The sequence below is a fragment of the Alligator sinensis genome, unplaced genomic scaffold (assembly GCF_000455745.1).
Source record: "Alligator sinensis unplaced genomic scaffold, ASM45574v1 scaffold307_1, whole genome shotgun sequence".
In the NCBI taxonomy this organism is placed as follows: domain Eukaryota; kingdom Metazoa; phylum Chordata; order Crocodylia; family Alligatoridae; genus Alligator; species Alligator sinensis.
The window spans coordinates 1,870,438-1,885,210 of NW_005842115.1; positions in this window are offsets into that span (position 1 = coordinate 1,870,438).

Here is a 14,773-nt window from a genome sequence, read left to right on the forward strand (position 1 = left end):
TTCAAAACTCGAAAGCTTTTGAAAATTTCGAAACTTTTCAACTTGCCTCGTTTCGTTTCGAAGCTGTTTCGACCCGTTTCGAGCTCAAAACAGCAAAATTGAAATGAAACGGAGAGCTTTGAAACAGCCTCGAAACGAAACTGCCGGCAAAATTTCGCACAGGCCTAGTTCACACTAAGCACTCTAAACTGGCGCAGCCCACACTATACACTGGTTTAAGCACACCGATTTACCTTGTCCTGATATAAATTGTTTTAAACCAGTGGAAGCTAGTCCTGTGTTAAAGGTTTGCATCAACTTAATCCTATTAGTACCAAAAAAAACCCATATGCATAGAAGATCTCCTTGACAATGACCTTACCAGACATCAGCTTATTTGCCAAGCAGCAGATCCCTCAACCACACTGCTTTGCCTCTACTGCCCAACCTGGAGGATCTGAGCATCCAGCCTCCATCGAGAACCCAGACAATACAAGACCCAAATTTTAGTCCAGCCCCTTTTGATTTGTTTAATGAATGCCTTATTATGTATCACTTAGCTGCTCCTGCCTACTTGAGTTTGATCCTTTTTTGCCTCTGCCTGAAGTAACCTGGTTCAGATGAGTTGGTTTTGGTGTTAGACACAAAAGCCTTTTCTTGGGCATTTCAGAGATTGGCTTACATTATGCAAATTATACTAGGGGATAGGTAAACTCATTAAGTGGCAGAGAGGAACAGTCAGATGGTTCCTTTTGTCTCGCAGGTAAAATTTGCATTCATATTCTCTGCCTTTAAGGGGACTCTTCTTTGACAGGACACCTGCTCTCAGCTGTTGGAAAAAACAGATGGAAAATCTAATAACCTACCCCAATCCATGGCTCCCTTCCAACTTTCAAGTATTGTCATTGTGCTTTGCAAAATTCCACCAAGCCACATACACAGAGCAATCAATTCATTTTACTGTCATCATAATTAACATGGAAGGGGTGCCCAAGTCAATCTTGTACCTAGGCTGGTGAACTGTCATGGGGATTCTGCGACTGTGCCAGAAATCCATTGTTAGACGGCAGCCCAAGGAAGTAAAACATCAGTTGGAGAGAGAAGGGAGACCTCAGCAAGACTCTTGGTCCTCCCGATTTAGTGCTGCAGTTGCAAATCCCAAATAAATTTGGAAATATCAAATGCATGTTTTCACTGCAATCCTAGAGAACCTGATGAATGTTTAATTGAGACTTCCAATATTCCTAATGTACTGGGCTCATCCTACACACCAGAAAACAGATGCATGCCAGGGATATAGGACTTCCCCAAATTCAGAGATTTAGTGACAGAACTTCAACAAGAAGTCAGGAGTCAAGACTCCTAAGCCCCTGGTCCAATTCCCTCTCCTTCTAGGACACAGCAACATCTACAAGGCCCAAAGAGAGGAAACAAGAAGAGAGAGATGGCAAAGGAATCCAGCTCTTCTTGTGAATGAGCATTATCTTAAAAAGCATGCTGGGCTGGCAGGGACTACACAGAAACATGCATCAGTGTTTGATCATCACACCTCAGCAGTAGTGTCAATGTAAGCAAGTCACATGGCCTCTCTGTGCCTTGGTTCTCTAGATGTAAAAGGAAGAGAATTGTTCCTGTGGTGAGGATGCTGCGCTGATCACTAATGTCAAAAAAGCCAAGCAGTCATGTACAAACTGAAGCTTGCAACTAAAGTTGTGGTTCCCAGCCTTGTAAGACTCAACACCTCCCTCATTAGACTGAAGGCACCCCTCAAAGTGCCAGCTCTTTGCTTTCACTCATTTTTTGTCCGTGGAGAAATAATAGAGCAATTCTTCTGCTGCAGAGGCAACAATCGCAACCAGAACTGCTCTCAGACCACTGCCAGAAACAGCTCTAGTGAGGACCTTTGCATGGTGCATCCTGACCACAGCAGCTAAGAAACTGTGACAAGGGCAGGGCTTAGATGGGCCGGGTCTGGTTTGAAGCATGTCCCTTAATCCTCAATTTAAAATAAACAAACAACACACACACACACACACACACACACACACACCCTTCACAAAGGACTCTAGCCCTTTACAGCTCCATTCACTCATCTGCCACTAAATGTAGTACTTGCCCGACAAGTACCCATTTCTGTTCGAAGCTCAATGATGCTATTCACTTCCAGGAAGCATAGGTCCAAACTGCAGGTTTCTGTAGAAGCAAATCTCAACCACAATGGTTCTATTTCAGTTCCTGCATAAACACTCCTAGTATTACTCATTTCTACTAGGAATAGCAAAGGGAGGGATTGAGACAGACAGAGAGAGAGAGAATAGGTACAGGGGCTTTCTTGTTGCTATGTATTCATATCACAGCAGGGCCGAGAAACTCTGGTCCTGGATCGTGTCTGCACTAGACACTGCACCAGCACACAAAGAAGAGAGGGCTCTTGCACGAGTGAAGTTTGCTAGTGTAAACTTGTGTCTCTTGCAGGAAGACAAGAAGGATGGGAGTGGAGAGGAACAGCGCTGGGGTGAGAAGTTGTGGGAATCACCTCCAAGGTGCCCCTTGGTAGCAAGCCATCTGTTGGAGAAGCCAATTAATAAGGTCCAGAGGTGCGGGGCTCTGGCTGTTTCACAAAAGGAACCTTACCTCTGTAGACCACTAAACTGCACCTCCTGGCTCTGCATTCCTCATTTCTGATGTGCTGTCACTTAAATGCTCCGTGACATATGTAGTTAAAGGGAAAACACCTGAAAGTCAGTATTCAAATCAGAAAGTTGGAGTTTCTATAGAAGAGCTCTATGCAGGCAGAGAGGGCTTATATCCCAGATATCAGGGCCCAAGCCTGGCACCCATTTCCTAAGACGAACCCTGTGGGGTTGAATTTCCTTCCTTCCTCCCTTTTCACAGAAATGTGACATTGTTCCTGAAGGGTTGAGAGAGAGCTGTTGGTAAAGTCCTACCCACACCACAGAAACGTCTTCATTTCCAGAACTCTTCAAAACAAAGGTGTCAGATGAAGTAGTCAGATCAAATGGTTTCTCCAGCCCCCAGGTTGTGTCATTTGTGAACAGTTAGCCAGAGGCAGCTTGGGGCAACCAAAAAGTTAGTTGGTGGAAATCCCCCAGCTGAATTAGATTTCATTGCAAAGATGGGAAAAGGAGGACCCACCACCCAACCTCAGAATGTAAATGGATGGCACTGTTTCCTGCAGACTCGAGTACACTTTCCGCACCGCTGCACTTTCCTCACGGATCCATTTTTCTTAACTAGGAAGCATCTTGGTAGGTACGTATGTGATGGCAGCGGCACTGTGTGCGCAAACCAATATCTGCAGCACAGTGGCCTATCATGATATTCTGGTGCACTTTAAAGAGTCTGGGGAAAATTTTAAAAAATTACAATAAATAAAAGATCACCACCCACAACTTCCCACTAGTAGCACAGTGAGGACAAAGGCTTTTCCTGGCAGTGAACTCAAGCACTGACTTCTACTCCTCCAACAAAGAAAAGCAAAGCAAACCAAACACATGGCGTCTCTGTGCATTGCTCTCTTATCTGTAGATCGTTCAAGAGCATTTTAACAACCCTTGCAGCAAGGAGACACAGACAGCCCTCATCCTCCTGCTTTGTCTGTGACAAGTTAAGGTGCTTTTGGTGTCTTTGGGCAATATGCCTTGTTTTCTAGCAAGCTGACCTCCCTGACAAGCAGCCCTCAAAGGTCACAAGTTTCGGTAATTATCAGCTACTCCAGCATTACTAACCCCTAAGAGTTGAAAAATTATGAAGTACCCGCTCAAAGAAACCGAAACTCATGAGATTGGCTTAAAAACACAAGATGAATACATTTAAGGCCCCATTGTTATCTGCAGGTCTGTTAAATCCATCCAGTCTCATGGCATCCCACCGAGCAGCCCTGTGTACTGGCTCCCAGTCTGACTGGGCGACGCAGTGTACCTGTGCCATGGGCAGCGTGCATTGGTGGCCCAGCCCTGCGTGCCACGGGCAACACACTGTGCCTTGGGGGCTCACTGTGCATGTGGCTCTTGGGGCCAACACAGGCTGTGCACCGACTGTGTTGGCCCCATGCAGGCTGGACCTGGCACTATACACAGCACAAGGTCCAGGGTGCGGGTTGCATTGCATGTGGCATCCTGAACCAACTCCCCCTGATGCAAGCAGTGTACACAGCGCAGGGGCCAAGGAGAAGGAGGGGAGAGCAGCCATCCTTCAAACCTATCAGGTCTTAACCCTGAAGAGAAGAGAATACATATGACAATGTACAACATGATGAGAATAACCTGAGTGGGAGATGGCAGGGACATGGAAAGGAGCAGGGAGGCTGACAGCTGAAAGCAGCACTGCTGTTCTCAATGCAGCACAGTGGACATGGGTGGCTATTAAAAGAAGGACTTTATTAATCTGACCCATTATGAATAAAAGGGGAGGGAAGGAGCACCCAGTCTAATTACAAATTAGCAGCTTTCCAGGTTACACCCACACTGCAGTTGCACAGCAGTTATTATTCTCTTTTTTCTATTTGATTTGGAATTAAATTGCCAAACGGTGGTTCATCAGGCCTCCTCTTCTTCCTGAGCAGCCAAGTACGGAAAGAAACAAAGGCACATAGTAAAGCTAGCTGGAAATGAGAGCTTCCTGCATCATGGAAAATTTCTATTTTCAAACTTTCATAAAAGTCCCTGAAAACCCATAAAGTTTTCAGTTTGATGAAAAGTCAGAGCTTTCCCTGAGAGGCAGATACTACATGGAAAGTCTAAAACCCCATCTTCCCAGTTAAAACAGCAAATCCCTACTTGGCTGGAATAGAAACATTTGGATTCCAGTCCAGTGCAATGAAGGTCTCAAAATTTCTTGGCTTTACATACTCTTCATCAGCCAGGTTTCCAAGCCCCCTCTCTCACTCTGATTTGGGGATTGGCAACCTAAAGCCTGCAGGTCAGATCCAGCTCACAGAGCCAGGATAGCAGCAGTGATTTGGTGACATTCAATGACTGAAGAAGTGCACCACCAGTGAACATGAGAAGTGGGCTGGCAGCATTTGTTTGCGGAGGAACGCATGGCACAGGGTGGCAAGCAGCAGGACATGACAGCAGGGGCCGGGTCAGAGGCAGCAAGCCATCCTAGGTAGAGCTCCATTACATTTTGCCTGCAGCTGCTCAAAGGTTGCCGACCCCTGCTCTAATTCCTCCATTTCAGGCTCTCCTCTCCCTTTTTATGGTCCAACTCCATCCATCCTTCTCGCACAGAAATGCCAAAGACAGCACTGAGACTTCTGCTAACGGGGCACTTGCAAGGTGAGGGCTCTCCCTCCCCCCAACTCTCTAATACCAGTGCCATTATTGTCATGATGCTGCACAAATCCCTGTGTCAAAACAATTCCTGGTGGCAGTGGGTCACGTGGCTTTTTTCTTACCATGTAACAACACAAGGTGGCTACATAGGGAACATCCCGATCCCCATTTTTGCTACTGGTACAGACTCACATACTGGCAGACAGCTAGTCTACTTTCTCACCCTCTTCTCTCCCTCCCTTTCAGTCTCTTCCCCCTTTCTCCCCTGCTAACTCTTTGCACAACTCAGGTGAGGAGGCCATGTCATCCTTTCTGTGCTGCAGGAAATCACAGCTTTTTTGGCAGCATCAGTTTGAAACAGGCTCCTGTAATGGGACCTTCATTAGTATCAAAGTAAGGTGCCATCAAACCAACTGACAGCTTCACAGCATGCTCCTCAGTGCCAGGGACTTCAAGATAATGAGAGACTGTAAAGTGGGGGCTGGAAGTCCTCCTCCGCTCAGTCCTGCCGCCTTTTTCCTCCCCTCTCAAGCAAGCAATTCAAAGGAGCTAGTCCACCTTAAATCCTCAGATGCCTTCTACAACTGAACCAGGATGAATGGTCTGCGTTCTTGGGCACCAAGTTAAAAAAAAACAAAACAACCCCCCCCCCCCAAAAAAAAACCCAGATCCATCATATCAGCCCTTAAAATACCATCCATGCCAATATTTTCAAGCCCAGTCTAACTCTAAGGATCTACCCAGGACCTTCAGAGATGCTGAGCAGCTGTAGCTCCCACTGAAATCAATGGTTATTCTGAAAAAAAAAAAATCAGGCCGCTTACACCTAAATAGAAAATCAAAGACTTTCGACCTCAGGCAACTTGAATTAAAAAAAATACATCAATAAGATGCTGGTCTTTGGCTAAAGGCTGCTTAGCTCATCCAGATCATGCCGACTAACTGGAGAAACTGCACGTGACAATTTTTAATGCAGGCTCGAGTGGACTAGTCGGCAAAGAGCAATGATAAAATGTGGCAGGACAACTGGATTGAAAACACTAGTTAATACTACATTGCAATGAACGGGGGACAGACCCCTGAAAATGGAGAGATGACGAAGAGATCCTCTCAACCTCCAGGATTAAAACAAAGCCTGCATCCGGCAGCTCATGCTGAAGGCCGACGTGGAGGACCGAGAGGCACGATGCAGCCTTTCTGGGCCTCCTTTAAAACATGCCGAGCACCTGCCCCCTTTATTCTATTCGTCTTCAATGGGACTTCCAAAACTTCAGCACCTCTGAAAAAATCCAGGCATGTGATTTCTGCGGGGGGGGGCGCGAGTTCCATAGATAAAGCCATAATTATCCAAGCAAGATGACAAGTCTGATGACATACGAGCATGAGCCAGAAATCTTCCCTGGCACACAGGACCACGTATTAGATAGAACAAGCTTTTGAGGAAACGAAGAGTGCGGCCCTTAACAGCGCACAAGCAGCTGAACTAGTACTGCTCTCACAAAGCATTTCACGGGCACGCCAGAGAGCCAGGCTTTCTTTCAGCAAAAGCGGGTATCAAAATGCTCCGACATCAATGAGGAGGATTAAAGAGCTGGAGATGTACGCTTATAAGAAAAGATGAAAAAGAACCAAATATGTATAACTCAGCTGAGCTGTGACTAAGAGGAGGCATGATAAAAGTCTCCAGGCATCTGGCTGAAGGGAGCTGCCCAGAATTAAAATATTCTGGATGTATAAAATACTTTCTGAAAACAAGATCTATTAATGGTCTCTCAAGAGATAAAAGGGACAAGGCCCATTTTCTGACACATTTAAAACTAGTTGCTAGTACATCCGCTCCCTGGGCCAATCTCAGATTGGCCCGAAGGGAATACGGATTGGACGTTTTCATCTCTAATGCTTACGCTAATATATGCAAACATATGATAGTCTACGTAACTGTCACCGACTCAAGGGACTGATGACATGTATTTCCATTCCCTTCAAGAAATCGTAGTATCAACAATGCAATGCAGTACAAACAAACCCCACATCTTACAACAAAACCACTCATCGTTCCCTGGAGAACACTGCCAAACAGCACAGCCCTGCCAATTTACAACAGGCAGGCAGGCGGAGGCACTCAACGGCTTTCACAAAGTTTTGTGCTTTTGCTCCACAGTCTCCTTACATGTCCCCTGCACCCTTTCAAAACAAGTGGGTCTGCAGAGTCCTTATGAGAAGTCAACTGGTTTCCCCAGGACTGAACCCCCACAAAAGCCTTTTTAGGTCCAGCAGCTTCTGCAGCAGCAAAGACCCGATAAAGCCAGGGACACTCCACTGCTGGCAGCCAAGCAGGATAAGCCAGAGCCACCCAAATCCATGGGAAGCAGCTGGGTCCTGATAAAAGCAAGAATATGTGGAGCAGCCAGCTAGCACCTAAAGGCCAGGGATGTAGCATGGGCTGCTCAGAGGTCAGTGGGCTGGACTTGCTGATAGCATCACTTCACTGAAATCAAAGGAGTTATGCCAACACAACTGGCAAAAAATGGGGTGACAATGGTCACCAGGCTTGCATTTTGGAAAGCTAACATCCGGGCCTGCTGAGTAAGAGCAATTGTAGCTGGTAAGGAAAGCGGCAAGTGAAACTCCCGAGTCGTGCAATAACTCTGTCAAGTTCCAAAAGGTCACAAGTGAACCCAGAACCTTTGCAGAGTGAGAACTCAACCTCCTGCCTTTGGTTTCCCAAAACCCCCCAAACCTAATCAAACCCAAATCAGGGTTTTTTTGCACAGATCTACCAACTACCGCCTTTAATGTCCTTTTTAAAGTTCAGGCTTTTCTCTAACAAATTCTGAAAGAATGAACAGAGAAGCACGGGTAAGGAGAAAGCTAGCAGTAGCAATATTACCTCCTGAACAAGCATGCGAGTATCCTTGCACCAGAGATGTATCACGTATCAGACAAATGAAGTCAAAGCCACCACAATACCAGCAAGGCTCCAGTGCTCTGTCTGCAACCACCTGATAGCCCAGCTAGCATCGGCCTGGGTATTCCCATGGAAAACTCAGTACTTTCAAAGAACGGAATCGAAGCTGCCATATCATTTCACTAAGGAACATGGGTTCTTCACGGCTTTAACTTCCCGGTTTTCTGCGACCAAACTTGAGAGGTTTGATCATGTTACCTGTGAAAGTAATGAGCAACCACAAACCCATTAACAAGCCAGTTCCTCTCTCGTGTTCACTATCAGGCCAATGCCAGTAGCAAACAATCTAATCCGAGAGACCTTTCGCTGATACAAGTTTAAATAAATAAACCTCCTCTGTAGTAAACCACGTGGCAGCTGATGTAAATCAGTTCCAGAGGGCGAGATGTCTCATAAGAGGCGCTTGGCTTGCCCAGCTCAGCACACAGCTAGACAAGCCCTCGGTGCCTCGGAGAAGCTACCTAAGACCCACTCGACTTGCCAACTGATGGACTTGCAAGTGTTCAGTTGATTCAACCTTTTATTCATGTTCTTAACTATGGTAAAAAAGTAGTTTGCACATCTGTCTGCTGAACTGGGAGGGAACTAGGTGCCGTGTTTATGGGATTTTGTGCTCTATAAATCCTGGCTCAGAGGGGACATTAAGACCATTCACAGGCTTCACAAATGGAGATTAAAATCTTTTACCCCATCCATGATCCATGCAAGACTAACAGTCATCAAGGCCAAAGGAATAATAATCAAAGAAAAGGAGTATCAAATGGACTGAAAGCTTGACCCTCCCCCTGTCCATCCATCGTTCATCCCCGCTGCGCCATCTCTGTAGGTTATCCCTGCCAGCTTCAATTTAAAACATACTGTCACCAGAGACCAAACCATCGTTGCTGCACCTGCTCTAGGAAAAGACCGCCCATCTCTGGTTGTGCTCATTCAGTGCCTTTTGCTACAAATCTAGGTTTTTTCACCATGTTGATTACTGTCGGATCAGAGCGCTTTTATTTTGCATGCGTGCTCAAGAACCCATTACAGTGGGTCATTGAAGCACATGTGTAATTCTAAGCATATGAACATCCTCAGGCTGTGAACAGATGCAACAATGAACCACTTTAAGTGCATGTGAGGGGGGTGGACGGGAGGCCTTACGCTCCCCATTGAGAGCACGCATGGGCTGAACCTATTTAATTGTTTTGCCTGCCTGCTCTGATACAGATATAGCAGACCTGAAACACTAACTGTAAACCTGAACGAAAAAGGTTTTAAGAATTGCAATAGTTTAGTTTCCATTTAGTTGGAAATATAGCAAACACAAACAGTTAGGAAGTCCAGCTATCAAAGACTAGGATTTTAAAGCACTCTTTGTCTATCAGGGATGTCCATGGGACTGACTTGCTCACATGCTTGAAGTCAGGCAGGCATATGCTGCTGAGTCAGGGCCTCAGACTATGAAAGGCACATCCTATTGCCCAGAATCAAATTCACATGGACAGATCTGACCTCTTCAAACAGAAGGAATCAATACTTTAATCAAGCAGCAGCAGGGGCAGCTCACTTGGTTTGCAGGTCTGAGGGCGAGCCATTTGGGTTGAGGCTCCTTACCTTATCTCCTCAAACAAATCCCCACCTCCCCACCAAAAAAATCAGTTCCCGTATCTGTCATTTTTGTATCTCACCGCTGTCTGCGCTCAGGCCACAACTGAAGGTTTAATCTGCTCAGGTGCATTGGAAAAACTACCTATAGGAGCCTCAGTCCACTGCCCCCCTCTCCTTTTCCAAGTCGGCCGATGAAACCCAACACACACACCTCGTGGACCAAGGGTTTATTTCTCAGCATCCAAAGGATTTTTCGAAGGCAAACGAGAAACTGCATCATTACATATAGTCAACACAGAACGGCCTACAAGGAAGTCAAATACTGCTCTTCTCTTCTGATTTACAGTGGAGTCAAAAAGTAAGGCCAGCCATGGAGCCCTATTTTCACGGCACAGCTACAGCTGCCTCCCTGGGTGGCGAAAACTATGCCTTGATTTCTTTGACACTAAAAGGTTTTTTTGTGTCATCCCAGACAAAAACACTGGTGTAAAAGGACCCCTATTCCTACCCAGTATGGCAATGGCAATGTCCCTCAATTCCTATCAAATAATATCAGGTATTTTAGGCTTGATGTACATGAGTCAATTCTCATCACAAACCCAAGGGCAACTTCTCTCTTCCAGTAAAACAAGGCTCTGGATTTCACTGGAACTACCTTAGGGAGATGCATTCTGCTCCAAGGGCAAAGACAGGGGCATATAGTACAGATGCTGACAGACATTGGAAAAAGAAGATCCATTCTTGAACCAGACAGATGACGACCGAGGAGCAGCAAAATGCAGAAAGGTGTGTTGAGCTTGGACACAAATCAAAAGGTAAAATTAACATACGCAAGGTAGTTATCTATCTCCACCATGGGAATCAATCTGTCTGGCCATCCAAGACTACAAAGGGAGCTCTGCTCTCCCCAGGCATTCCCACTTCCTCCTGTCCCAGAAGCAACCCTCTCCCTGAGCATCTGTTCAACAAAGAGGAAGTTGGGGTCAGCCCAGGTAGTGCCTCTGCACCTTGTAGCCAGAAGGAAACCTCAGCACCAAGCTAAGGAATACCAGGTATTTTCCCCACAAGGGTCTGAGATACAGCGCTGACAAACGGGGTGTCTTGCCTTGGTTTTAAACCTGAGAAGAAGTAGGTCTAATGGCAACACACAGTAGCATGGGTATCTCAAACAGGCCGCACTAGTCAGTGACGTTCTTGTCGGTAGCAATTTTAAGAGGACGCTTTCCAAATGCCCATTCATCGGTCACCACTGGGATCTCTGTTCTCTCCCAATTACCATAACTGTTATTTTGTTTTTTTGGGGTCTGAAAACATGCCAGGGAGGAATGTATCCTGTCTGCACAGCAGTCGGCAGGGATCTGGCAGGAGGTGCTGTGAAGTTGAGCACCCTGCTCATCCTGTTCATGCTGAGGAGATAACAGAGACTTGCGCCCAGCAAATGTCACTTTGCGAGTGCTCCCCACTCAATTCGACCCTGCAACGATGACAATGATGCATGTGATCCACCAGCAGCACGGCTGCTCTAGCTTGCCTTGGGTCTAGTGGCTTGCAATGCAGAAAGCCAGAAATGGATTCAGGAAGGCAGTGTAGTTCACCGGGCCGGCAAGCGAGAATGCCGCACTGTAGAGTTGGCTCGGACACTAACCTGCTGTGCAGCTGTGGACAAGCACTTCCATTTGTCTGTACTTTCACCTCCCCAGCTGTTAAACATGGATAACGCACTCACTCTCCTTTGCAGAGACTCGCCTGGGGAGGGCTGCATAAGAGACAAGCGTTTTTATTAGCATGGAAAGAGTTACGCAGCGAGATTTCTGCTTTCCTAACGGCGTGGTAAGGGTGACGCAGCAGCATCTCGGTGTTGGGAGGGAACACACACACACACACACACACACACACACACACACACACACACCCCTTTCCTTTGGAAGAGATTCAGGATGACTACATTTTTACTGTAAGTGTTTAGTAACTCTAGAAGTCCACAGCCTTCCTGGTCCCACTAGGGACTGTGACACAGAAATGACCAATTGTAACAAATGCTTCATGCACAAGTAAAAAAGGAAAGCCAGAAAACTTGTACCTGGGGGGGGTGTACAACAAATTCACTTGCATTTCCCATTTAACAGAGACTGGCCGCTATTTATTTAACAATTTAAGAGTGTTATTTTAGCCTTCCAGTTCGGTGTGTGTTCAGAGGCTGTTCTGGGATGCTAGCCAACGCTGATTAAGGCAACTGAGAATAAAGAGAGCAGGAGGCAAGCGGGCAACGATTCTCTGGGAAGGGGTGGTGCGAGGTCTGGGCAGACAGAGCCAAAAGGCTTACCTGTAGCTCCAAGCACCACAGCCGATGGGAGTCAAGTGGGAAAGGGTTTGGAGAAGGCGGGGGAAGGGGGGGGGGCGGCATATGGGAGTGCTTTCTGACAAACAAAAGCAAGACGGTCTTCCCTGTTATTGGGCAATCGGGGCAGAGAACAAGAACTGACGTACGCTTGTTCGATGTTTACTGGCAAAGGTTCCTTGCTGCTTTCTGTGTTGTTGCTCCGTCCAAGGCAAACACCACACCGGCAGCACAATTTCTCTCAGGAAATAGATAAGGAGGTGGGAAAACAAAGTGACAACCTATAAGCCCTGTCAGCGCAGCCATCTGTCAAGCCCTTTTGATTTTGGGTGCCATCCTATTACTCCTCCGCACCTGCGTCAGGGGTTCTGGTGAGCAGATGCCAGGCAGCAGCATTTGCAAATCAACATGCCCACCCACCTGCCTCTGCCTCACCTGCTGCTCTGCTCTGCAGGGTGCGATTACAGGCAGGTATCCCCTGGGGGGCATTCCTCCTCTTCTGCACTGAGCAAGAACAAAAAGCCGCATGGAAAAGTCTTCTGGTCCTCTCCTTCCTGGTAGCTGTTTCCTTCGATCTAACTGTATCCTGGCTGCTCTTCCTTATGTACAGATTGTACTCCCAACTATGATGCTCTGCACAACAACACTGCAACCACCTGCCTCGCTGCACCCAGGTCACAGAACAGAAATAACTAGCTGCGGGTTAAAACAAGCCCACCGACTAGCTAAACTTCCCCACCGTGGAGGTGTCCCAGTGGGGACTGAACAGCAATGGCCTAAATTTCCCGGATGAGGAAACTCTCGAGGGACAATTGAATGAATCCTAAAGTAAGGAGCATCCATCGATACTAGCGTACCCTTTGGAAAAGTCAATTTTCTCATTCCTCTCCCCACCACATGCTCACAGTTGAGCACAGAGCTCCAATTAGCATCCCCCACCTTAATCATACCCATTTTACAGATGCATAGACAGAGACCGTGTTACGCATGGCTCCTAATAGGGGCTCTGCAATGACAAGAGCCCCGAAAGACTGCCAGTCCCCTGCACTAGACCTCTTCTGTAGGTTACAACCTCCGCAGGCTTTGGGCCAGGACTCTGTCAAATAACTCTGGGAAAAATTCCCAGACTAATGATGATATACCAGATCGTTCACCCAAAAACGACAAGGAGCCCAGAGCAAGGATCCCGCGTCTTGCTTTCTTTCCTTCCCAGGACTACATTTTATTTTTTATTTTTTTAGTGAAACGAAGCCAAGGAGCTGATACTGCCAGAAGCCACCTCATCAGGTACCAGGAGGCCAAGAGCCAGGGATCCAATCCTGGAAGGCTGAGAAAATCCTCTGTGTGCCTGGCACTTATCTCTTCAAAAGTAAGCAGAGGCAAAACAAGTCATGGTTGGCACCGGGGAAACTGCCACAGAAATGTGGATTTGTAACAGGACTTGAGGCAAGATGTCACTTGCAACAGATCACGCACTCGGCCTAGGTAAACTCTGCAACTGCCAAGAAAGAAACAGATGCCACGGCCATCGTAAAGCAGTCGGATGCTCTGACAACTCTCGCTAGGTCACAATCTGCAATGCTCTCCCAGGTCGCCGCCATCCTACAGCACTGCCAGGGTTCAAGCCCAGGGCCCGAGCACGAAGCCTGAGTGCACCTATTTGCCACGTGAGAGAAGCTTCTCTCCGTGATGTTTTGGAGGAGACGGTACAAACGGATGAGGTCAGGGTTGAAGGCGAGTATCACGCATTCTGCAGATAGTAGACAGTTGTTTCTTCTCTCAGAAGGAATTCCTTCCACACACTCCCAAATGCTGTGGTTTAGATGCAGAACTTTTTTTTTTTTTGGTTAACTGAGGTCAAACAGTGCAATATGAAGGATTTATCTTTTTCAGTTATAGAAAGACAGTATCACTATGGCCAAATCCTTACCTGCCTTACTATAACTCAGAGGTCACAGGCAGTGTTGGTCCTATCAGCCAAGCTCTCTGCACATCTCACGGATTTTTTGTCCCTCCTCCACTCCCTTTGCATGCTGACCTCCCACTTGTTTTTAAGTGCAGAAACATTTTATAACCCCTCAATTCCTTCACTCATGCCTGGGGCTGGGTACATATATCAGTTACTCCCCCCCCACCCCCTATTAGGTTTTCCAGTTTTCAAAAGGTTTCTTTTTCCCCTCAATAATGCCTAGAAAATCCTCTGATGCTTGGGAATAACTTGGACGCTGTTCAAAAATCATCACTTTCTATGAGACAGAAATGCTGAGTGCAATGGCTCCCAAGTACGACCCATTACTATTAATGTAATTACTACTAGGTACCACTACTAATGCTGCTGAGTGCCACTGCTGAGAAGGGTAACACTGTGAAAAGTTACCTGCCGTCGCAGTTAGGGTGTTTGGGTGGTGAACTTTTTTTCAGCTGAGACAGTGACTGGTCATCACATGAGAGAGGTGCCAGTTTATCTGCTGTCACAAGATCTCTTCCTCTACTCATGTGAAGGCACAAACCCTTTCTTACACTAACAATGATATCCACTATCTGGTTTGTAACTTGTGGCATGCAAGCTGCCTCACAACTGCTGCTTGGCTGCATTGAGAA